This window comes from Haliotis cracherodii, unplaced genomic scaffold (assembly GCF_022045235.1).
Source record: "Haliotis cracherodii isolate W230 unplaced genomic scaffold, xgHalCrac1.p SCAF_4, whole genome shotgun sequence".
Taxonomy (NCBI): domain Eukaryota; kingdom Metazoa; phylum Mollusca; class Gastropoda; order Lepetellida; family Haliotidae; genus Haliotis; species Haliotis cracherodii.
Genome location: NW_027266297.1, coordinates 64,907,464 through 64,913,577, shown reverse-complemented (window position 1 = coordinate 64,913,577; position 6,114 = coordinate 64,907,464).

The following is a 6,114-nucleotide window of genomic DNA, read 5'->3' as shown; positions in this document are numbered from 1 at the left end:
TCTTTTCATGAGATTTTGTGTGATTGTGGAAATGGTTCGGTCACGTTTATTTCTTGTGAATGCACAAACGATTTATTCTGTCCATTAGATGTTATTTTTAAATTATGACACGTCTGTATTATTTCAAGGAATTTATTTCTCTTTGATCGTGTAAACACAGCAGTGTCTTTTAACCGAACTAAGCAGATTACACTATTGGAAATTATTACATGAAATATCACATTTGTTGCTTCAAAACAATTAACAGTGATAACAAATAGAACTCGACCAACTTGACACATGTGCCTGTCAGACAGCACAACAATAGTACCAGTCCTTAGTACGAGGTCCAAGGGAGTAAGCCATAATTAGACGATAATTAAATCGCTCGTTTTATAACGTGTATGTATGTATATTATAAGTTGTTGCAGGATCACGGGGGTTCATGGGGTTTATGCGTCCAAAGTTAGGTTTTATACCAAGAACCGGAGGCCCATGTACCCCGAACCCCAAGTACCCCGAGTGAAACTGCAACGACGAATTTATCTTACCAACATGTTCCTACTGCTTTTGTGAATGTACTAAAACAAATTCAAAATTGACAGAAAACAGCTGATCGACTGAGCTGTTAACTTATGTTATGTCACGTGACTTTTATTTAAAAGCGTATCATATCGATAGTAAAGCTTTTTAATTCCAGCCAGGAAGATGTTTCTGAAGCCACCCTGAAAAACCCATTCACTGCACCTTTAAGGTCATCGTTGTCATCATAGCACTTTCCACGTGGGTGTTCTTTCAGTTTAGGAAACAGGTCTGGCGAGTATGGAGGGTGAGGAAGCTCTTCGAACCAACATTATCGCACAGCAGCCTTTGCAAGTCGAAGGGCGAGGTGAGGTGAAATGGGGTTTAACATCGCGTCCATGATTATTGCACTTATGTAGCGACGTGTGTGTGTGTGTGTGTGTGTGTGAGAGAGAGAGAGAGCGCGTGAGCGTGTGTGTGTGTGTGTGTGTGTGTGACCTTGTACTAGTCCGGACAAATGACGATTTGTTAGTGCTAGCCCACTGAGATACCATGTCGCAGTTTAACATGAATACCCCACTCACACACAGCACACCGACCCTGAAGCGACCGAGTCCTTCTTTTAGCCCCTTAATGCCGAGCGTCAGGCAGGGTAACAACAAGAACCATCTTTTAACGTCTTTTGGTATGACGCTCTACCACTAGATCATGGAGACGGTCTTCAAGTCGAGAGGTGTGAGAAGAGGCATTGGCATGAAAAAGACAACTCCAGCAGTCAACCTTCCTCGCCGCTTTTCTTTTATAGAATCTCTCAGGCGATAAAGGAAATCAGCATAGTAGGCACCGATAATCGTCTTTTGATTTTCTAAGTAATTAACAAAGATCACACCATTTGCATCCCAGAATACATTGGCCATAACTTTCTTCAGTGATCTTAAAGGCATAAATTTCTCTGATGCCAGAGAAGTGGAATGGTACAATACCATGGATTGACGTTTTGACTCCGGATCAAAGAGGAAGACCCATGTTTCATCACCCGTTGCAAATCCCTTTTTTGAATTTGACAAATTCCTCCTCAATTAGCTCTAAATTTTCTCTGACAATGTCAGTTATTTTCAACTGAGGATCAGAATTTGGAAACTTTTGCAAACAACTAGCAGCTATCTTATTCTTCTGTAAATGTTAATGAATGATAGTTTCAAACTTAAGGATCCTTGGCTGAGACCTGTGTCTACCTCAAGTTCACTGTTTCTATCTCTTTGACTGAATCTTCATTGATGGAAGTTGAGGGACGTCCAGACCTAGGGTCATCATCAAGGCTTGTTCTCCCAGCCTAAAACATAGCTGCCAAACGTTTAACCGTGGAATAGTCAGGGCACATATCCACATACACTTGTGATATGCGGTCATGAATTGTTTCAGAGAGTACTTTTCTCTTAAGTAAAAAACTTGATGACTGTTCGGTACATAACATATACAAACGGCCTCAACAGACCAAATACACTTGCAATGAACTACTCAAACAATGTACTACATTGACTAGTTCACTTTGTTATGGCCTATAGTTGAAGGTTGGTCTTTTTGACCAGCCCTCGTACAATACACACGTGAATTGGATGGACCAGTCGTCTGAGACGCCGTAATTTACTGTACATATCTGCGAGCCTCAGGCGTGCCATAACCTGGGATCGTTGGTTCGAACTCTGATAATAATTCTGGCATTTACAGTATCCGACTCATGAGTGTGTGTGTCACCAAATCACTGACCTTCATCACATCTGGCTTTCTTCCCACCCTCTCAAAACGACACACCGTGGTATGTATAAAGTACCGTTGAAAAGAGTCGTTAACCACAACTCCCTCTGCCACTATCATTCCATCATTCGTTTCCTCACGACATGTTGCATTGTGCAGGACATGGATTTCCCACTAATATAAGGTCGCAAATTCCATCATTCTTTATAACGTATGTTACCCTCCACGCCCTTCTCATGAACGTCATGTCCGTATTACTTCATGTGCTTAAAGATCAAGTATTACAGTGGATATTACTACTTTTATATTATTGTTAATAGTTTCCGAATCGTCTGGTTCAATACGTCCACTTCTTCTCCATATACTACCACCAGCATCTGTACTTGAAGCAGGAAGACATCTGCTTGGAACGCCTCCTCATTTGGGATGGACCTATTTCATTGAGGGGTGGTAGGGGTATTTTCAGCGCTGTTTTGCTTTTCACTCCCAATGGAATCTGTTTCGGGTCATAGTCGCGACTGGTTATTGTCTGGCTTTGACGTTTTATATTATATATTGGTGGATTGTTGAGGACGTTATCTGAGACCAACAGAATAATCTAACAAACTACGGTTGTTCTGAAAATAAGGCCCGGTACGATATACGTACATAAAGGAACTCATGTACAATAAAGGCTCCCTTAAAAAGCTTGGTCTTGTTTGTTTGCAAAGTTGTTTTGGTTGGGTTTAGATTTAAGTGTCAGGGGTAAGGGGGGTATTTATTCGATTCTATCAACTGGTGTAGCACTGTGGCAAGGTGGGCTATTCACACAGATACCCATGATATTAGTTGTTAAGTCATTTGTTGATAATGATGTGTTCGGGGTGTATGACACGTCATCGCTTAATACCATAGTGTATTATGTGAATGTACACTATGTCTGTGGACACAAAACAAACCCATGTTATGGTGCAATCTGGCGGTCTGGTCAATGTTTATCATCATTAACCCCGAGATGTGCTGTTTATATAAATCATTTTTTTCTATTTTTGCTTTCAACAATTAATTTCGAAACGTATTATCTAAATATTCTGAGACTCGTCAATCCTATTATTTCTTATAATTATTGTTTATTTGATTAATAGTCCACATTCATACAAATGAAAGAATTTATCAACATCATTACATGCGAATAGGGAACGCAGAACTGAACGACAGGTCTAGGTATAAATGTGCAAACAGTATTTCACTATCATTGTAAGTACTAACACAATACAGTGTTCACCTAGATAAACGACGAGAGATGAGAGATCAAACATTAACCAGAACACAAATGTATGTACCAGAAATCCCTTACCATCAAACATTAACCAGAACAATAATGCATGCACTAGAACGCTATTACCACCAAACATAACCCAGAACACTAATGTATGCACAAGAACGCTTTTACCATCAAACATTAACCAGAATTTCTGGTGTCCGCCGCCGTGATATTGCTGGAATACTGCTAAAAACACTCATGTATGCACATGGACGCTTTTACAATCAAACATTAACCAGAACGCTCATGTATGCACAAGAACGCTATTACCATCAAACATTAACCAGGACAGTCATGTATGCACCAGAACGCCATTACCATCAAACATTAACCAGAACGCTCATGTATGCACAAGAACGCCATTACCATCAAACATTAACCATGAAGACTTATGTATGCACTAGAACGCTATTACCATCAAACATTAACCAGAACACTCATGTACTAGTATGCACCAGAACGCTTTTTGCATCAAACATTAACCAGAACAATAATGTATGCGCAAGAAAGCCCTTACCATCAAACATTAAACAGAACACTAATGTATGCACCTGAACGCTATTACCATCAAACATTAACGAGAACAATAATGCATGCACAAGAACACTATTACCATCAAACATTAACGAGAACAATAATGCATGCACCAGAACGCTATTGCCATCAAACATTAACCAGAACAATAATGCATGCACCAGAACGCCATTACCATCAAACATTAACCAGAACGCTCATGTATGCACAAGAACGCTATTACCATCAAACATTAACCAGAACACTCATGTATGCACAAGAACGCTATTACTATCAAACATTAACCATGAAGACTTATGTATGCACCAGAACACTATTACCATCAAACATTAACCATGAAGACTAATTTATGCACCAGAACGCTATTACCATCAAACATTAACGAGAACAATAATGCATGCACCAGAACGCTATTACCATCAAACATTAAACAGAACACTAATGTATGCACCAGAACGCTATTACCATCAAACATTAACCAGAACAATAATGTATGCATCAGAACGCTATTACCATCAAACATCAACGAGAACAATAATGCATGCACCAGAACGCTATTACCATCAAACATTAACCAGAACAATAATGTATGCGCAAGAAAGCCCTTACCATCAAACATTAATGCATGCACCAGAACGCTATTACCATCAAACATTAACGAGAACAATAATGCATGCACCAGAAAGCCCTTACCATCAAACATTAACCAGAACAATAATGCATGCACCAGAACGCTATTACCATCAAACATTAACCAGAACAATAATGCATGCACCAGAACGCTATTACCATCAAACATTAACCAGAACAATAATGCATGCACCAGAACGCTATTACCATCAAACATTAACGACAACAATAATGCATGCGCAAGAAAGGTTATTACCATCAAACATTAACCATGAACACTAATGTATTTACCAGAAAGCCCTTACCATTAAACATTAACCAGCACAATAAAGCATGCACTAGAACGCTATTACCATCAAACATTACCCAGAACACTAATGTTTGCACAAGAACGCTATTACCATCAAACATTAACCAGAACGCTCATGTGTGCACCAGAACGCTATTACCTGGTAATTGCACTCTTGTCAAAGGGAGCATATCACTGGTAGTTTTGGTTGTTACATAATTATGATAATGCTCTATGGTACTGTCGTATAGACAGTAAAACATATTCATATTGTAACATAGAGTGAAACATGTCCGTGTCCTCACATAGGTAAAACGTGTAAATATTCTCAGATACACCAAACATGACTGTCCCTATTCTCACATTAGTAAAACATGTCCCTATTCTCACATTTAATAAACATAGGCCGACTCTCGAGACTTTGGCAAACGCTTTTGAGAAGTCGATAAATGCGCAGAACACCTTTTTGTTTGATTGTTTAAGTATATTGATCAGCATGTGTGAAAAGAATACATTATCCATGGTTGAGTGGTCCTTGCGAAATTCGACTTGTGCTTCACTTAGAATGTTTTCTTATATATAGGTTTTATATGCCGGTCGACCACGCCTCTGGTATGTGGCCTGTATTGAGAACATTGTTAAAGATCAAAACGTAAAGAGTACTCAAAGAATCTATGGTATCAATCAGATAGTTGTTTTCACCGAAATCAAGAGCTGTAGCTATATTCCTTTTTAGGTTTTTAATGCAATATTTAATTTCTTGCAATGTTATTTCATTATTCAACATAATTTGTATCATACTTCTTAAAATGATCATTATTTTCATTTTCAAAGTCATTTTGTGTATCATCTACATCAGTATTCAATTTTAAAAAAGTATTCATAAAATATGTCTGCATTAGGTTGTGATTCAGTATCATCGTTAGATTTTGGGTTTAACAAACTCTTTAGAACGATCACGTAACAACTGACTTGATGTATGTTTCTATTTATTTCTGAATTTGTTGATTATTTACTTATATGATTTGGCATGTTGTCTTAAGCTAAATTCAGTTTGGGTGTTTCTTTTCTTTAAAAATAGTTTCCTTGACTTCTGATACTG